General features: G+C 35.7%; 1 pseudogene; it reads left to right on the forward strand.

Annotated features, from left to right (window-relative positions):
* Positions 1-14,465: 14,465 nt before the first annotated feature.
* On the forward strand, positions 14,466-16,404 carry LOC128588822 (polypeptide N-acetylgalactosaminyltransferase 1-like; annotated as a pseudogene).
* Positions 16,405-20,434: the final 4,030 nt, after the last annotated feature.

A 20,434-nucleotide genomic window follows, 5' to 3' on the forward strand; every position in this document is an offset into this window, starting at 1 on the left:
AAATCTTTATTCTTTCTGATAAATGAGTTTAGAGTCAGAGATCTCACATTCACTAAAACTATTAAAATTACATTGTACTTTGAAGACAATTTGGGGAAAGTCTGTTGTACTATAATTTTCTTTGAGAGTTTGGTTTTAAATTTCAAAATCTTTTATGGTATGTAATTATAGAATCAATATTGACATAGTATTATACTTTAGAGTCAAAACTTGTATTTGAGGGTTAGAGAAAGTTTCTGTTGGTTTGGTTTCAATAAGCCACGGGCCTCTGGAAACTATTTTTACAACACTCTAAGGCATAGACATCATGTGCTTTTCATAACAGTATTTTCTTTATAGAACTAATGCAAAAATGGTGCAAAGGAATGGCTCTGTGTCATGGCTGGGAACTTCCAGATTATAAAACCCCAAATCTTATAAGGGGACTTAGGGCAAATCCATCCACACTGTACTCTAGCAGGAGATATTTTTAGTATGCTGGTGAAGGATATTCTGTTCTCTGTTTTGGAAGGAGAAAGTTATTTGTGCAAAGTTATTTGCTACAAAAACATCCTTGAAATGATAATCTAGTATAAAAACTCTCAATGCTATTTCGTTAAAGCAACCCACGGAGAATTGCATCCTAATGTCTGTGTGCGTGTATGAGTGTGCTATTTTGCTTTGTCAGATAGTCCACACTTCTAGTTTGACCTACATAAACACAAGATGAAACGTTTGCTTTTCCTTTCACTGTTCACATAAACATTTCAGACCTTTAAAATTTTCCATGCATTTTTGAAAAATAAGAGAAATGAAGGTATCTTCATGAACCTGAACCTTTATTGTTGGTTGTCATTTTCTGTACCAAGTAAGTTTTAACCTAAAGGAACACTCTGATGTTCTTCCCCTGCCCCCAGGTATGCAGGCAGTACTCTCATATTACATTCTCTCTGGAGAAGTAAAAATGACCACTCAAAAGTATTGAAAGCAGAACACGTAATCAGGACTGTAAGTTAGAAGGCCTAGGACACAATGTTTCCAAGTGAGAGGGCAATAGCATAGCACAGGTAAAAAGAATAAGATCAGCAAGTTTTGCGAATTATCTGTTTATAATCTTTAAAGGCAAAATGTTGGAATTAATTTACATTTGAAGCAGAAATTAAAAGCCACCATCTATACTTCTGCCTATTTTTTTATCCTAAAGGATGATTGCTAATTATATGGATATAATTTTAATGTATCAATACAACAGGTGTTGTTCGATATAATGTATTCATTATAAATCACTAGTCCTAGTGTTCTGGGGCCTTTACCTTGACATATAAGATTGGTGAGGTCAAGCCCTTCTGTGGCTTCACGTGAACTAATCAATGACCAAACTCCTTCATAAGGGGTGCTATGAAAATTTTGAGATACACAAATATTAAGACACTTTTGCCAACTATCTTTTTGCTTTTAATGGCTAAGACAATTTGCTTCTAATTGCTTCAATTGCTTCTAATTGAAAAGACAAAGCTACCACCCATTCTTAATCTCTAGTCTCTGTAGTATGGCTGTGCATTAGAGACCATTGCTGCTGTGTTCCTAATATAGCTGTTCTCTGAGTGCTTTCTCGTTTAATAGACTATCACCATGGCATCCAGAAAACATAGGATGCCACTAGGGAACATGTGAAATGATCAGACACGTAAGTCTCAATGAACAACTTATGTAAGCCTCTGATCCTATTTCACCAACTGTGAGTACCAATAATACTTATCATATAGAGTTGTTGCAGGAATCAAATAAGATTAAGAGTACATATCCTATACTCTGTGTGTAATAACTATCGATCTCTTCTTCCAGTACTGAGATCTTATTGATAATACAAAAATATTTTTTCAGTAAAAACATATAATATTTCAACTATAAAATGGAGATTTAATTATACACACCACAAAAGGCTTTGTGAGGATTTGAAGAGATGAGGTATGTGTATCTGTCAAAATAATGCTGGCACAGTCAAAACATGTAAGGAAAGGGAGTTTTATTCTACAAAACCAATTTCATAAAGAGTTTAGTTTGCAAAAATTTAACATACATACATTCATACATATCATTAATTTAAAATGTAATATGAAATATATAAAGAAAATAAGATATAACATTTAGTAAGAGAATGTTAAGAAACAGTCATGAAACACATAGTTTATGAAATAGTAAATTAAAAGAATTTTTTAAGTCACCTGTGTACCCTACCTCAGTTATCACAGTCCTCATACTTCCATATCAGAAACCACTGTCTTCAATTTTAACTTTTTTCCTTTTCTTTCAAGATTTACCACATACTGCATAATTTGCCTTGTTTGTTAAGTTTTATGCAACGGAGTCATATTATAACATATTCTTGGTGACCTGCTTTGATCAGACAACACTTTTCTGAACCATCATGTGGAAGTGAATGTGAGCTGTCATTTTCTGGGCAGTGTGTCATGGCATGATATCAATATGAAACTGTGTATCCACGCCATTTTTCATATTGTTTCTACTTTTGTATTATTTTTAACACTGTAGCTATGAATATCTTAGTTTATATCTCTTGGTGCATAGACGCAGCAGTTCTATAGAGCAAGGTTGACCAACTTTCTGTAAAGGGCCACATAGTAATTGTTAAAGTTTCACAGGCCATATGGTCTTTGCCACAACTACTCAATAGTGTCATGATAGGACAAAAGTAGCCCTGGACAATATACCAATGAGTGTGCATGGCTGTCTACTAATGATTTTTTTTTCTTTAAAAAAGGACAGATAGATTTTGTCTGAGGAATAGTTTGCTGCTTTAAAAGTGCAAGAGCAAGGTTGAACTTACGGTTTAGGGTGTATGTGTATATTAGTTTCGTGAGCTAAGGCCAAACTCTTTCAAATTATTTTTATTAAATTTTTGTTTGTTTGTTTTTTGTTTGTTTGTTTTTGGCTAGGACTGGGTTTGAACCTGCCACATCCCGTATACAGGGCCGGCGCCCTCTCCTTTGAGCCACAGGCACTGCCCTTTCAAATTATTTTTACCAATTTTATCCTCACCATTAGTATGAGAGACACCATTATTTCACATTGCCACAAATACTTTTATTTTTTAGTAAATAATTTTTTTTGATTTTATGATTTAATTTTATTGAATTTCAGTTAACATCATTAATTAAATTTAATTAAAGTAAAAGTTTAATTTTTTCAAGAAATTATATTTGAAATGACATCCAAGGTGACTTTTAATTTGTATATTTATGATTATTGGGTTAAGTATATTTTCATGTGTTTATTTGCTATAATAAAATAATCCCTCTTCTACTGAAAAACTGAATTTATGTCATTTGACTATTTTTCTGTATCAGTGTTTATCTTTTTCTAATGAACACATGGAATTTCATATTCTAAATACTACTTGCCTTAGTCTATTTGTGTTCTTACAACAAAATCCTTTAGACTAAGTAGTTTATAGGCCACAGAAATTTACTGTTTATAGTTCTAGAAGGTGGCAAGTCCAAGAACTATCACACTTAATGTCTGGTAAATGCTCACTCTCCACTTCAAAAATGGCACTTTCTACCTCACATGGCTAAAGAGGAAAACAAACTGCCTGAATTTTAAAAACTATTACTAATACATAAGGGCACTAATCTTATTCAGGAGGAACCCTCTGACCTAATCATGTCCTAAAAAACCACCTCTTAATACCATTCCAAAGGGGATTGGATCTCAACATATCAATGTTGGGGCACACAAACATTTAGATTATAACACTACTTCTTTGTTGGTTAAAACTGTTACAAATTTCTTCACGTATCTGGCTTGTCTTTTCATTCTTTAGGGTTTCCTCTGGAGACGTGATTATTTAATTTTAATGTGGATGCATTTGTCAATCTTCCCTCATGGTTTGTGGGCTCTTGTATGTGGTCTCTGTTTCACATATCTTTTCTTTATTCTAGTTCACCACACATTGCTGTACATTTTCTTCTAAACTAATGGCAATTTTTGTGTATGGTTGAAAGGAGTTTATCCATTATGCATAAGCAATATCCAAAGAATTGCTCACCATTTTTCCTTTGGTCTACAGCATCCCATCATATTTCCATAAAGGAGGGGGGTCTTTTCACGAACTTTCTATTCTATCAAATAAGTCTACTCATCTACTCCACAGCCTGGACACTAATATCTTAATTATAACTCTTTTATATTAATTACCTCAAAATGCATCAAAGTAGCATTACTTATTTTTATTTTTTCTGTAAAAATTACCCTATTTCTTCATTGACTTGTACTTTCCTATCCTAATTATATCATCAGAATGAAAAAATAAAAAAAAATGAGACTTAAGTGGAATTCATTGAATTTGTGTACTAGCTTGAAGATAATTCATTTTTTAGATATTAAGTTTGCCTACCCATGAAATTTGACATTTTGATTTATAAAAAAATCAATCTGGCTTCTAGTGTAGGGAATAGAGAAAAAGGTGGAATTAGGAAGACCAGCTTGGAATTCTTACAGTATTACAGATGAAAGCTCTCCAAAGATATTAATATTATAATCCCAGAAACCTGTGTATAAGTTACCTCACAAGGCAAGGGGACTTGGAAAATGTCATTAAATTAAGGCTGTAACATGAGCAGATTATTCTGGATTATCCAGGTGGCCTTCATGCTATCATGAGTGAGATGCAGAGAAGGAGCATAAAGTGAGAAGTGAGAATTTATTAACTGACTCATGGAGATTATGGAAGGCAACGGGAAGCAGAATTCAGACAGAGAGAGACTTAAAGATGTGAGATGGGTGCCAGCAGCCTCATCACCCCCATACGATGGATGCCGGCAGCCTCACCCCACCCCCCGGGTAGGAGGAAGGGAAAAAGGAGGTAAATGAAATGATGCCAAGTATCATTATTCTTAGATTGGTCCTGATGGGGCCAGAACAAAACAAGATAAGAACTAATGAGCCAAGTACTGTCATGATGAGGGTTAACAAGCTAAGTGCTGTGACAAATTGTTTTACTTATTTGCTAAGTGCCAGATCTGCTTAATGTGTTGCCAGATCTGCTTTATGTGACCTTTATGTTACCTACAAAGGTAACATAATCCGCTAAATTGCAAGTTTTGCTTCTGTAAAAGGGGTCATGGTGACCCCGTGCTCTCTTTTTGCTTCTTTTGCCAACTATCTTTTTGCTTCTAATTGCTAACTTTCAGCCCACCTATTTGGCCCTTTGCCAACTTTCAGACTAGAAAACCCCCAACTTCAGACCCCTCCATGCTCTCTCAGTCTGCTTTAGACTTTGCTGAGACAGCCCCGAGGTTAATAAAAGACTCCTTTTTGAAATTCTAATTTGAGTCCGTGGTCCTTATCTCACCCCATAACAGATGCTATTATGATGACTTTGAAGGGAGAAGAAGCATAATCTATAAGCTAACAAATATAAGCAGTTTCTAGAACCTGAAAAAGGCAAGAAAAGGGGGTGGTGCCTGTGGCTCAAGGAGGAGAGTGCTGGCCCCATGTACTGGGGGTGGCAGGTTCAAGCCCGGCCCTGGCCAAAACTGCAAAAAAAAAAAAAAAAAAAAAATGGCAAGAAAAGGAATTCTCCCTTAGAGCCTGCAGAAGGAATATGGCCACACAAAAACTGTGATTTTAGGACTTCTGAGCTCTAGAACTTTAAGGTAGTAATTTTGTTATTTTAAACTGACAAGCTTATGGTGTTTGGTACAGCAGCAAGAGGAAACCAATACAAAGTGGGTGGCAAACTGGATTAGAAAATTAACATGCAAATGGCGAGAATTGGCTGAAATCATCATAGAACATGAAGCGAGAATTCATTAATTGACTCATGGATATTATGAAAGTCAAACACAAATCCACGATTTAGGGCCTGGACAATTGGAAAAATAAAACCACCACTTTCTGGTATACGGTTGATATGAAAGGAAAGATTAAGGACAGGGAAAATGAGTTTTAGTCACTTTAAAGCTGAAGTGACTTTTGGACATCCAAATGAAAAAATTAAATTGTCAGGTGGATTTCAGGAAGTGGATTAAAATGAAGATTCATATTTGGAGCTTGTCGGTTTCCAAGATGTTCATGAATTAACTAGATCCTCTATTGAGAGGATAAAGGAATAGATGAACCAATGATTGGGTACCACACAGTTTAGAGTTCAGGAAGATGAGAAGGAAACACTGAAGTGGAGAAAGGAATTTCTTTTGAGCATTGGGAGACTGAGGGTGTTGGATCCTGAAAGACAAGGAAGATAAAAGGGAGTGATCAGCCGTATCCTGTGCTGCTGATATGTCAGGAATGAGATGAGAAACAAGGTAGCAACTTGGATGAAAGATGTTTAAGTAAAGTGATAGAATTAAAAACCTGAATAAACTCGAATAAGAAAAAATCAGAGACTAAACATTGGATAGTGAATATAAACAATATCTTTGGGAAGTTTTCTGAAAAGTGAGACAAAGAAATAAGGTGGCTGAACAGAAATGTGGGTTTTGTTTTTCATTTTAGGTTGAGATCGATTATGAAATAATTTGATGCTAAAGAAAATGACTTAGTAGAAATTGTTACAATAATGACCTTGGAGAGAATAGACATGTGATTTTCACTAGATTATGGGGAAATTCAGCTGATAATAGCTTCTCTCTTAGGAGAGAAGAAGGAAATATTTGCTCTGATTTGGTGTTACTCATCTGTAGAAGTTTTCTGATTTATTTTATGTTATGAGTTAAATAGGCGGCAGAATAAATAGCTGAGTTTAACAAAATATTGTATTCTTTTCTTTTTTTTTTTTGGTCGAGGCGGAGTTCTACCCTATGCCCTGAGCAGAGGGCAGTGTTGTAGCTCACTGCAACCTCAGACTCGGCTGTGGGCACCCCGCTGCCTCAGCCTCCAGGGCCGCTGGGATTACAGGCGCTCACTGCTGCGCCTGACTGGGTTTTTCCATTTTTTTCATGAGTTGGGGTCTCACTCTCGCTCAGACAAGCCTCGAACTCCTGAGCTCAGGCAATCCTCCCGCCTCAGCCTCCCACAGTGCTGGGATTACAGGCGTGAGCCACCGCCCCCAGCAAAATATTGTATTCTTAAAAAAAGAGAAGAAATAAAAATCATGTAGGAGAATATTATGGTTACAAAATGTTGCAGGCATGCCCTTGCTAGAGATGTGGATGAAAACAGGCTGAGGTTCTAGCAGGTTAATACAACAAATGTCAAGACAATATCAAGAGTACTGTGAATTTGTGGAACGGTTAATGCATTGGGGTGACACTATGCATGGTCAACAGCATCTATTCTCAATAATGAGAGACGTTAAGGACGTAAGGAGTTGGAGATATAACTGGACCGCAGTAGAATGAATGAACTGAAGGTCTTGATCGGGTTAACAATTGTTGAAGTTTGGGTAATTGAGGTCATCAGTTGGAGCAACCAGACGAGACTGGTGGATGGAGAGTCGCTCACTTGAAGATTTCATTATGGAGAACTTGAAGTTATTGATAATGATTGTGATTATCAATATTTTGTTCAACCTTGTTCTCTCCAGCAAGACTATTCCTACAAGAAAGTGAGAAGAACTTTCAGGGAAGATGGGAGGGACAAATGAGGTATGTTGATGAAGGATTTGGTTCCAGAGTGCACACAGGAAGGTTTTAGTGTGGGGAGTAAAGAGGGGTTGGAATGGGGGACACACAGAACTGCAAGAGGATTAAAACCTCGATAAAAATAGGGCCTGGGAGTCTTGGGCCTATTGCAGTAATCTGGAGAAAGAGGGACAACAGGCATTGTCTGAATAAATGCCTTAAGCAGAGTGTGGTGATAATGGTGACCTGGTGTGTGTAGTTTTAAAAATTGATGCTAAAATCATGAAAAAACTAAATTACTATTACCGCAAATGAGAAAATATGTTAAGGTTGGTAGAGAATTAAATTGTATTGAAATGTTTAATGATAGGCAAATATTCATGAACCATAAATGCTGTTAATTAATTACATACTGAAAAATTAAGTATTTAAGTTTATTAAAAAATTACAACCTCCTAAAAGCTTTCTAACAAATAAATAAAATTTACCACATTCAGTGATAGCAAAAGACTCAGATTAGAAGGCCAATAAACCTTAATAAATCATTGATATAAACTTTTAAATTTTTAACTATTAACCTGCCAGAACTTCATTTAAAACCAGATTGTATTAAGTCTAAGTAACATCCTAATAAGTGACTTTATTAATAAGCTCAACCGAATTATTCACTAACTGATACAGTATTTTCAGCTTTAGTGATGGTTTCTATTTACTTTAAGAATCAAAGATTTTTAAATGTTTTGTTTGTTTCATGGCTCATGCCTGTAATCCTAGCATGATTAGGATTAGCCTCTGGGAGGCCAAGACAGATGGATTACCTGAGCTCAGGAGTTCGAGATAAGCCTGAGCAAGAGCAAGACCCCATCTCTAAAATTAGCCGGGCATTGTGGAGGGAGCCTGTAGTCCCAGCTACTTGGGAGGCTAGAGCAAGAGGCTTGTCCCAAAGGGCCTGAGTTTGCTGTGAGCTATGACATCAAAGTACTCTATAGAAGGCAACAAAGTGAGACTCTGTCTCAAAAAAAAAAAAAGTTTTGTTTCATTTTATTCAGTTACAGTAATGCTCTGATGTGTAATGAATGTTGGACATTCTAAAAACAGAGCTCATGTTGAAAATGGAGTCACCTCATACAAATGAAAGACAATTCAGTAACAACAGTGGCAATCATTAACATCTCAAAAGAATGTGTTCCACGTGGTATCCTCACAAAACCAATGTCATCTATTATTATCATATGGAAAAAATGCACTTCTTGCAGAAAAGAGAGAAACTGTTTGTCCCTTTATGGAACTATTATTTACTGGCTGCCAAAAAAGAGCCCTTTGCCTGCTCAGTTATTAGCCATTCATGCTCTTGTGGATTTCTAATCACAATGGAAAATTCTGCTCTAAATAGTTTTAAAAACTATGAGGAATTCTGTTTCATCATTTTGTTTCAAAGTAAGAATATTTCATTTCTGGCCTCAGAAGGCCAATGGAATCCCGGAACACTGTCAAAAGCCAAAATCAGGGTTGGTTTGTTTTGTTTTGTTTTAGCCTTAAGATTTATCGATTAGAAATGAAATGTAGGAACATATCATGTCAAAAGAAATAGGATCTATAGTTTAAAAGGAAGACTTTGAAGGTAATAATCTTCAGAAAAGTCCTCATATTAATCTGAAATAAAAAAAGAAAAGAAATAATAAAAGGAGTAGAAACATTGAAAGGGGAAAAATGCAGTTGTTTTTTTTTGGGCCCTGACATTTATTGATTAGAAGTGAAACATAGGGAAGTATCATGTCAAATGAACTAGGATCTACAATTTAAAAGGAAGATAAATCAAAGTGAAAGTAATTATCTTCAGAAAAGTCTTCATATTAATCTGAAATTAAAAAAGAAAAGAAATAATAAAAAATAGTAGAAACAATGAAAGGGAAAAAAAAATAAAAGCAATTCTTAAAAGGCATGGATCCCAAGGACAAAGAAAGCCTCAGTTTCCAAGGATATAGGTATTTATATTGAAAAGCAAAGCTTTGATAGCCCACATAGCATCTATTTGTTAAACCTGTCTTTTCTCCTAAAGTACATGGTGCTGCTTGTCATAACAAGATCTCTATTTTGTAGCATCCCAGCAGAGTCTAGCTGTCAACCAACACTGAACCAAGTGAACTTAAACTGAGAGCAGATCCATCACATTAAGTTCCCCAGAAGTTATTTACATCCTCAGAGGGAAACCAAATGCAGAAACCAAAACCACAACAATTAAAACACCCCACTTCCATACCTCAAAAGCACAAAAGAATAGATCATTAAATGTGGATTTTCAAAACTATGTTGAGGACTATCCAATATTATATTTATGGTGCTAAGTAAGGTATTAACTTTCTGAATCTTTGAAATCTTTTTATTGTGATAAATTCATCTCAAACATCTGTTCTTGTTCACATGTTACTTGAATGATAATAGCTTTTGTTCTAAAGTTCTAGGAATTTGAACCCTGCAAATAGCACCGTGTAGTCATGTCATTTTAGTAGAGAGAATTTTCTCACCTGAAGCTCTCACTAGATGACACTGTTCTACCACCTAGAAGTGCTTCCAGTTGTAAGAACAAAGAGACTGCCAGTGTTTTTTCCTCTTCGATACAGGAGCTGCATTTTTAAGAATTTTATCTTTTGAGATTTCAGAATGTGCCAAATCTCCGATTAAAAAGTGTTAGTCTGGGCAGCGCCTGTGGCTCAAAGGAGTAGGGCCCTGGCCCCATGCCAGAGGTAGCAGGTTCAAACCCAGCCCTGGCCAGAAACTGCAAAAAAAAAAAAAAAAGTATGCTAGTCCTTCAGAACTTAAGAGAAAGTTTCTTTTGGGATGGTGAAGTCCAGTGTCTTGGTTTGTTTCTGAGATATGAAAATTTTTTTGACTTTTCTAATGTTCTTAAAATTAATATTCTAAGCAGTATCCAGTGATAACCTTTTATTATGTGATAAAAGTGATAACCTTTATTATGTACCACATACTGTCCTCAGTGCTTTCTGTATATTAAGTAATATAATCCTTATAAGATTAAAATATTAAAAAAAACCCTAATTTATCTTTTTATATTATTTTAAAATGAGAAAACTGGTGCATAGAAAAGTCAAAAAAGTAATCCAAAGTCACACAGTTACTAAGTGACAAAGTTGTCCAGTGGAGATGTCTATGTGCTAACCCAATACCACCTGCAACCTCCCATACTCAATAACTGTTTACAGAGCAGCCTAACTGATTTCAAATTAATTTTGTAACAAATAAGAGATTGAAGTTCAATTATACATTTCTTTTATATTTTTGATTCTAGCACAGCAGTTCTCAACCTGTGGGTTGCAACCCCTTTTTAACAACACATTGCAGGATTAGGAAGCTTGAGAACCACTTCTTTAGCATAATAAACAATAGAAAACCAAGTTCCACATCACTGATAATTAGATGTTAAAGGGTAGAGTCAGATGGCATAGGTTCAAATCCCAAGTTTATCATTTACTGGCTGTTAATGTTGGACAAGTTATTTCACCTCCTAAAATCTTGAAATGGGGATTTTTCACACTACCTAACTCAAATAGATATTGCAAGTATTAAATCAAATAATTGATAGTCATCTAGCACAATTCGTGACGCATTGTTATTATGTTTTGAAATATTGTTCAAGCAGAATTGAATTCTTCCTGGATGCCTTCCCAGATCAATAGCTAGGAAAGGATATGAGTTCAGAATGAGGTAATTCGATGATAAAAGTACATTAATGTAAAATCATTTAAATGTTTTTTGACAGTTACTGCTAATGACAAATTTAGGTTTAGCAAAGTTAACTTATAATATTATTTTATACCATAATTGGGAAGACTCATTGAAATTTCTTAGGAAGAAAATTAAATCATTTCATCTGCATATGATCATCTAAGAAACAGGCACCCAACCCCTTCCAACACAGGGTAAGAACATAACATTAATGGTCAGCCATGTTCTGCACATGTTAGCTTTTCCTGGTAACACAATCCCTTACTTCTCTCGGTCAACAACCTCTTTTCAAAATGTCCTTTAATAATTTCACTTCATTATGATAGCAAACTCTCAAACACTTTTAAACTCTTCTGCAGATACATACTTTACTTTCTGGCCTCAAATAGATTCTGAAATGACCGTTTTTTCATCTACACTTTTAAGTTGTTTTTTTCTTTCATGACTGATGTACCTTAGAATCAGGTTATAAGATCAGTGTTTCCTGTTGAGGTCATTCAAAGTACAAAATCTTTGAAGATCAGGTCCATCTCTCCTGTGCCACATTATGGGAAAAAAATACAAACTTCCTGTTAACTCTATTATACTTATGTACTGCACATACCTGGCTTACAACCTGCAGAAAAAGTAAAAAATTGAGATGACCAGGCATCAGAAAAACATTAAAACATACCAGAGCCAAGCTTCAGAGAGCAACCAAAAAGTAGGAAAGTACTAGAGAAAACTTAAAACTTGGAAGAAAGGAAAATCACTGGTGATTTTTCTGTCTTTCATAGTTTTTAGCCTATGGGTGTTCCCCGGTCTGTCTCACATAGGAAGGCTAAAACCCCAGTGGGAACCTGCAGACTTATTGGCTTGAAGAATCAGAAGAGAGTTTGAAACATCAACAAACTGATAGAAATTGAGGTTTTAAAAAATCCTTCAAAGTAGAACACAGGAGAAGTAAATAGCCAAATTCTACATATAACATATTCAAATTCTTGGCTAACTCCTCAAATACATTCATAAAATGGGTCCAAAAAGCTACACTTAAAGAAACTGAACTGATTTGCTAAGTGTCACTCACTACAAGGAAGACAGGGCTTTCAGTTTGAATTTTTTAAAGAACAGAAAAGATTCCATGGTAGAGATAACATATTATTGCAATGTCTAGTATATAACTAAAAATTACCCAACATAAAACAAAGTGTGACCAGTTATTAACACACAAAAAAAGCAATCAATGACAGTGACTCCAAAGCAGCCAATGACATTTTCTCCAAATGTTGAGGAATTTAAACTCATAACTACACTCAAGTACCTGAAGGAAAATATAATTGTAATGAATGAAAAGTTAAAATATCTCAACAGAGATATATGAACTATAAAATAATATAAATTCTAGTCCTAAAAATTATAATATCTGAAATAAATCATAACAATGAACATTTTCATTACTTTTTGTTTATATATATTAATTTCTTTCCCATATATACTTAGTAGGAAAGTCCTAAGGCATAAATTCATAATTTCATTTTTATTAGTTATTAATGAATTCTCTCCAAAGTGATTTAGCATGTTCCCTCTCACCAGTAGTCCACATGTAACATATTTCACTCCATCTACCAATGTTAGTTAAATAAGACTAATTGGAAGACAATAGTTCATAGGTTTGTATCTTACCCGCAAGTTTGTCTAGAAATGTAGTTTTAAACTTTCTGGCTTCTAAAAGAAAGACTAGCAAGGTAGACAGAAGTTGTAGAGGATTTTGAGTAAGGCAATTATAATATTAGCACACTATTAGTTGGAAGTGAGCATGAAATAATTACTAGCATTATTTTAAATAAATATAATTTAGCACTAAGAAAGTAGAGTTTATATTTCATCTATGGTGAATTATTATAATATCAGAATGTCCTTTTCATTCCTTAAATTGATTTAGTGCTATATTTAGTACTATCCTAATAACCGTTGAAAAGTTTAAAAACTTAAAGAATAAGTTCAAGACCAGCTTTAGCAAGAGTGAAACTCCATCTCTACTAAAAATAGAAGAAAAAAAAACAGAACAATAAAAACTAGCCAGATGTTGTGGCAGGTGTCTATAGTCTGAGCTACTTGGAAGGCTAAGGCAAGAAGATCTATCAAGCCAAGTGTTTGAGGTTTCTGTGAACCATGACTCCCTTGACACAGGGTTCCCCTATTCTGAGCTAGAAAAGGGCCCCCATTTTCCAGACCTAAGCCAACAGACTTTTTCTGTCTGAATACAATCACGACCGGACAAGAGCAGTTTTTCTAGTATTTCATGTAAGCTGAGCTTCTTCTAGAGTGGACTCTTTCCATTTTTCAGGAGCTGGAGGGACTACATTCATTTGTTAATACCCTCATTCATTCACTAATCAATATTGAAGTTTGCCCAGTCCTGGACAAATGTAATTCTCAAGATATCCATGTTTACAAACAGTATATAACACCTAGACAAAAAACCCTCATGGGAAACTTCCCATTTGGGTCTCTCCCTGCTCTTCCAGAGGCTCTGGTGCCTTCCTTTCCTTTCATTCCTTTCTATCTAATAAATCCTATCTTATCACTGATGTCTGTGGTCTGTGGATTCATTCTGTGAATCTCTGATACCAAGAACTTACTGCAGAAAGAAATTTCATGAACACCATGGCACTCTACCCTGGACAACAGAGTGAGATTCTCTCTCAAAAAATAAAAATATAAACCCTTATGAATACAATTTTTTTCTTTTATTTCTTTCTAAATATGTGAAATATATTGTATCCTCAGGTAAGTAACTTGGAAAGTACATGTGCAAGAAGACTGGAGATTCTGTCTCAAAAAATAAAAATAAAACCCTTTATGAATACAATTTTTTCCTTTTATTTCTCTCTAAGTATGTGAAATATATTTTATCCTCAGGTAAGTAACTTGGAAAGTACATGAGCAAGATATGTAATAAAAAATTGTCGAGTGGCCGAGTAGGCCGCAAGGTGGACCGCAGCCTGAGTAGCGTCCCCTCTGAGGCCTGCAGGACCGTGCCACGACCACCCGGGCCAGCCCCGAGGAGCGAGGGTATGAAAGTGATTTCTGATGAAAATGGATTAGAATAATTTTCATGATCTTTGTATATTTATATGAATATATTTCAAAATTTTGCATTTGACTTAAAGTGTCATGAGAAAATTTGCATATTGCAAGGTGGTCCTAGCCACCTCCTTGATTTGGGTACTCTTGGACATGTTACTACTGTTTTACTTCAGTGAATGCAACAAATGTGATATGAAGATGGAGAGGGGACTGCCTGCTGGAGATATTCCAGAGCCGATACAAAAGCCTCATGAAGGTCCTGGAGAAATGGGAAAACCAGTCGTCATCCCTAAAGAGGATCAAGAAAAGATGAAAGAGATGTTTAAAATCAATCAGTTCAATTTAATGGCAAGTAAGATGATTGCTCTCAACAGATCTCTGCCAGATGTTAGGTTAGAAGGGTGTAAAACAAAGGTGTATCCAGATAATCTTCCTACAACGAGTGTGGTGATTGTTTTCCATAATGAGGCTTGGAGCACACTGCTGCAAACTGTCCATAGTGTCATTAATCGCTCTCCAAGACACATGATAGAAGAAATTGTTCTAGTAGATGATGCCAGTGAAAGAGACTTTTTGAAAAGGCCTCTAGAGAGTTATGTGAAAAAACCGAAAGTACAATTTCATGTAATTCTAATGGAACAATGGTCTGGACTGATCAGAGCAGCTGCTGTGTCTAAAGGCCAAGTGATCACCTTTCTGGATGCCAACTGTGAGTGCACAGTGGGCTGGCTGGAGCCTCTCTTAGCCAGGATCAAACATGACAGGAAAACAGTGGTATGTCCTATTATTGATGTGATCAGTGATGATACTTTTGAGTACATGGCAGATTCTGACATGACCTATGGTGGATTCAACTGGAAGCTCAATTTTTGCTGGTATCCTGTTCCCCAAAGAGAAATGGACAGAAGGAAAGGTGATCAAACTCTTCCTGTCAGAACACCTACGATGGCAGGAAGCCTTTTCTCTATAGACAGAGATTACTTTCAGGAAATTAGAACATATGATGCTGGAATGGATATTTGGGGAGGATAAATCTAGAAATTTCCTTTAGGATCTGGCAGTGTGGAGGGACTTTGGAGATTGTTACATGCTCACATGTTGGACATGTGTTTTGGAAAGCTACACCTTACACGTTTCCAGGACGCACAGGGCAAATTATCAATAAAAATAACAGACAACTTGGAGAAGTGTAATTGGATGAATTCAAGAATTTTTTCTATATAATTTCTCCAGGTGTTACAAAGGTAGATTTCAGAGACATATCATCCAGAGTTGGTCTAAGGCACAAACTACAATGCAGGCCTTTCTCTTGGTACCAAGAGAATATTTATCCTGATTCTCAAATTCCACATCACTATTTCTTACTGGGAGAGATACGAAATGTGGAAATAAATCAATGTCTAGATAACATAGCTAGAAAAGAGAATGAAAAAGTTAGAATTTTTAATTGTCACGGTATGGGAGGTAAGCAGGTTTTCTCTTATACTGCCAACAAAGAAATTAGAACAGATGACCTTTGCTTGGATGTTTCCAAACTTAATGGCCCAGTCACAATGCTCAAATGCCACCACCTAAAAGGCAACCAACTTTGGGAATATGACCCAGTGAAATTAACCCTGCAGCATGTAAACAGTAATCAGTGCCTGGATAAAGCCACAGAAGAGAATAGCCAGGTGCCCAGCATCAGAGACTGCAATGGAAGCCAGTCCCAGCAGTGGCTTCTTCGAAATGTCACCCTTCCAGAAATACTCTAAGACCAAATTTCCAGAAAAAAAGAAAAAAAATAAGGATTGACTGGGCTACCTCAGCATACATTTCTGCCACATTCTCGAGTAGCAAAAAAGAAAAAGTGCTTTCCTCCTCCGCAGGATGTAAGGTTTATCAGCCATTAAAACTTAGACTCTTCTAGCTTTTCACTAGCTGTGAACCAGCCTTCCCGTCCATGGTCGTGAAACTGCATAGTAGTGAGACTGTGCACACTGATGTTTACAAGATTGAAAGAATTTTGCATCAAGAATCATGGCAAAGGATATTTAGACAATGAAAAATAGTCAACAAAATGTGCTTTCTGGAGAGCTGCATCTTTTATGGTTTGCTTGCACGTCAGCGATTTCTACTAAATGTACTGTCATAACGAAGAGATTTCCAAGATTATCCCCAAACCAGGGAAAGACCCAACAAGAAAAGAAAATTATAGAACAATGTCACTAATGAATATTGATCCTAAAATACTCAATAAGATCCTAACAAACAGAATCCAACAACACATCAAAAAAATTATACACCACGAGCAAGTGGGATTTATCCCAGGGTCTCAAGGCTGTTCCAATATACATAAATCTATAAATGTAATTCAGCCCATAAACAAACTAAAAAATAAGGATCATATGATTCTTTCAATTGATGCAGAAAAAGCTTTTGATAATATCTAGCATTCCTTCATAATCAGAACATGTAAGAAAATGGGTATAGAAGGGACATTTCTTAAACTAATAGAGGCCATCTACAGCAAACACATAGCCAATATCATATTGAATGAAGTTAAATTGAAATCATTTCCACTTAGATCAGGAACCAGGCAAGGTTGCCCATTGTCTCCATTGCTCTTTAAAATTGTAATGGAAGTTTTAGCCATTGCAATTAGGGAAGAAAAGGAGATCAAGGGTATCCACATAAGGTCAGAAGAGATCAAACTTTCATTCTTCGCAGATGATATGATCGTATATCTGGAAAACACTAGGGATTCTATTACAAAACTCTTAGAATTGATCAAGGAATACAGCAATGTCTCAGGCTACAAAATCAACACCCATGAATCTGTAGCCTTTCTATATACCAACAATAACCAAGCCAAAAAAACAGTCAAGGACTCTATTGCTTTCACAGTAGTGCCAAAGAAGATGAAATATTTGGGAGTATATCTAACAAAGGATGTGAAAGATCTCTACAAAGAGAACTATAAAACTTTAAGAAAAGGAATAGCTGAAGATGTTAACAAATGGAAAAACATACCATGCTCATGGCTGAGAATAATTAACATTGTTAAAATGTCTGTACTACCCAAAGCAATATATAATTTTAATGCAATTCCTATTAAAACTCCATTGTCATATTTTAAAATTCTTGAAAAAATAATACTTTGTTTTATATGGAATCAGAAAAAACCTCGAACAGCCAAAACATTACTCGGCAATAAAAACAGAGCAGGAGGAATCACACTACCAGACCTGAGACTGTACCATAAATCAATAGTGATCAAAACAGCATGGTATTGGCACAAAAACAGAGAAGTAGATGTCTGGAACAGACTAGAGAACCAAGAGATAGATGAATCCAGCTACTTACCACTATTTGATCTTTGACAAGCCAATTAAAAACATTCAGTGGGGAAAAGATTCCCTATTTAACAAATGGTGCTGAGTGAACTGGCTGGCAACCTGTAGAAGATCGAAACTGGACCCACACCTTTCACCATTAACTAAGATAGACTCTCACTGGATAAAAGATTTAAACTTAAGACATGAAACTATAAAAATACTTGAAGAAAGTGCAGGGAAAACTCTTAAAGGAATCGGCCTGGGTGAATATTTTATGAGGAGGACTCCCCAGGCAATTGAAGCAGTATCAAAAATACACTACTGGGACCTAATGAAACTAAAAAGCTTCTGCACAGCCAAGAACATAGTAAGTAAGGCAAGCAGACAGCCCTCAGAATGGGAGAAAATATTTGCATGTCATACCTCTGATAAAGGTCTAATAACCAGAATCCACAGAGAACTCAAACGTATTAGCAAGGAAAGAACATGTGATCCCATCTCAGGGTGGGAAAGGGACTTGAAGAGAAACTTCCCTAAAGAAGACAGATGCATGATCTACAAACACATGAAAAAAAGCTCATCATCCTTAATCATCAGAGAAATGCAAATCAAAACTTCTTTGAAATATCACCTAACCCCAGTAAGATTAGCCCACCTAACAAAATCCCAAAACCAGAGATGTTGGCGTGGATGTGGAGAAAGGGCACACTTCTATACTGCTGGTGGGTGATCAGTACATGCACACTAATATGTTCCTTCTGGAAGGATGTTTGAAGAATACTTAGAGACCTAAAAATAGACCTGCCATTCAATCCTATAATTCCTTTACTAGGTTTATACCCAGAAGAATAAAAATCACAATATAACAAAGATATCTGTACCAGAATGTTTATTGCAGCCCAATTTATCACTAAGTCATGGAAAAAGCTCAAGTGCCCATTGACCCACAAATGGACTAGCAAATACTGGTACATGTATACCATGGAATATTATGCAGCCTTAAAGAAAGATGGAGCCTTTACCTCTTTCATGTTTACATGGATGAAGCTGGAACATATTCTTAGCAAAGTATCTCAGGAATGGAAGAAAAAGTATCCAATTTACTCAGCCCTACTATGAAGCTAAATTATAGCTTTCACATGAAGGCTATAACCCAAGTATAGCACAAGACTATGAGGTAAAGGCCAAGGAAGGGGAAGGGAGGGGGAAGGTTATGGTGGAGCGAGGGTAATGGGTGGGGCCACACCTACGGTGCATCTTAGAATGGGTATAGGCGAAACTTACTAAAGGCAGAATACAAATGTCTACATACAATAACTAAGAAAATGTCATGAAGGCTATGTTGAACAGTTTGATGAGAATATTTCAGATTGTATATGAAACCAGCACATTGTACCCCTCGATTGCACTAATGTACACAGCTATGATTTAACAATAAAAAAAGTCTAAAATCTCATTAGCCAGCTATATCTTACTCTTGACATTTTAATACATTTTGAATATAGTTTTGCCCTATATTTGGTTGACTATTATTTTATGAACATTTACTCATACTCTAATTTATTAGAACCACAATTTTAGTAACTGTATATATTGTATTACATGGACACACCATAAATTTTAAGTCTTGTATGATTAGTGTATTTTTAAAAAGAATTCATACAAATCAGTATTAGAGTTAGCAAAAAATGGAAAGAATCTGATAAAAGTCATAGATCAAATACATTATTTCCACATTTAATTTTTACTTCCTCTTTTTGTCATAAATCCATGAGGATATAAGAAAAAATATTTATATAATTCTCATTCTGAAAACTATAAAACTGATTGTGGCATTAAACTGTACCTACTTGAAAAAGAAGTCAAAAAATTAAATGTTAAGCTCATCTTGGGAAAAGCTATTAAAGACCTTGATATTTTCAAATTAACCTTGAGTCTTAGGCTCTACGAATACCCAGTACCTCTGGAATTGAAGTTGTAGAAAAAGTGACCAAAATAAGAATTGGATTAAAGCTGTTTGGTAAATTTCTAGGTCTCTTCCCTACCACCAAAAGAATGTGGAGGTACACCCTTGCTGAAGGAAGTCAAGCATAGATAAAGACCTTGGTATCATACCGGGAACAGAGAAAAATGACCATATATACATATACTGAGTAGCTAAGACTTTATGGTATTGCTGAAACTAGACTTACAGAACACTAACAGGCTGATGGGTACCCTCCAAGAGGTGGAGTATTCATGTATGGGAACCTAAAGAATACTAAAGATACTAACACTTAACTGAATAGCAAAGGCAGCAAGTAACTCTAACATCCACCAAATGCACAGAGCCTCTGGTTAGCATTTTAGTCACAACCTAAGCCAATCAGTTATGGAAAATCAAACATTGATGGAAAGGATCCAACACAAAACGTAGAGATGCTCCCTGCAAATGGCCATCAGGCTTTGTTCCCTAAAGACTAAACAGAAACCAGCTTCATGATCTGCTCCTCTGTTTGTGGTTTTGGTTCTACAACTGATCAACATTCTTTCCTGATAAGAGATCACTAACCATGCAATGATTTTTTAAAAGTCTAAACTGTGTGTAATAAGAGTTTGTGTGTCTTTTGCTTCATTTATTGATATCACAGAGCTGCCATTTTCTGAACATGAATCCCATGAAGGAGCATAAAGCTTGATTGTGTATAACTATGTTTCTCCTTTCATAAATATTCATTAGTCTCCCATGGCTTGTAAAAT

The sequence above is a fragment of the Nycticebus coucang genome, chromosome 1 (assembly GCF_027406575.1).
Source record: "Nycticebus coucang isolate mNycCou1 chromosome 1, mNycCou1.pri, whole genome shotgun sequence".
Taxonomy (NCBI): Eukaryota; Metazoa; Chordata; class Mammalia; order Primates; family Lorisidae; genus Nycticebus; species Nycticebus coucang.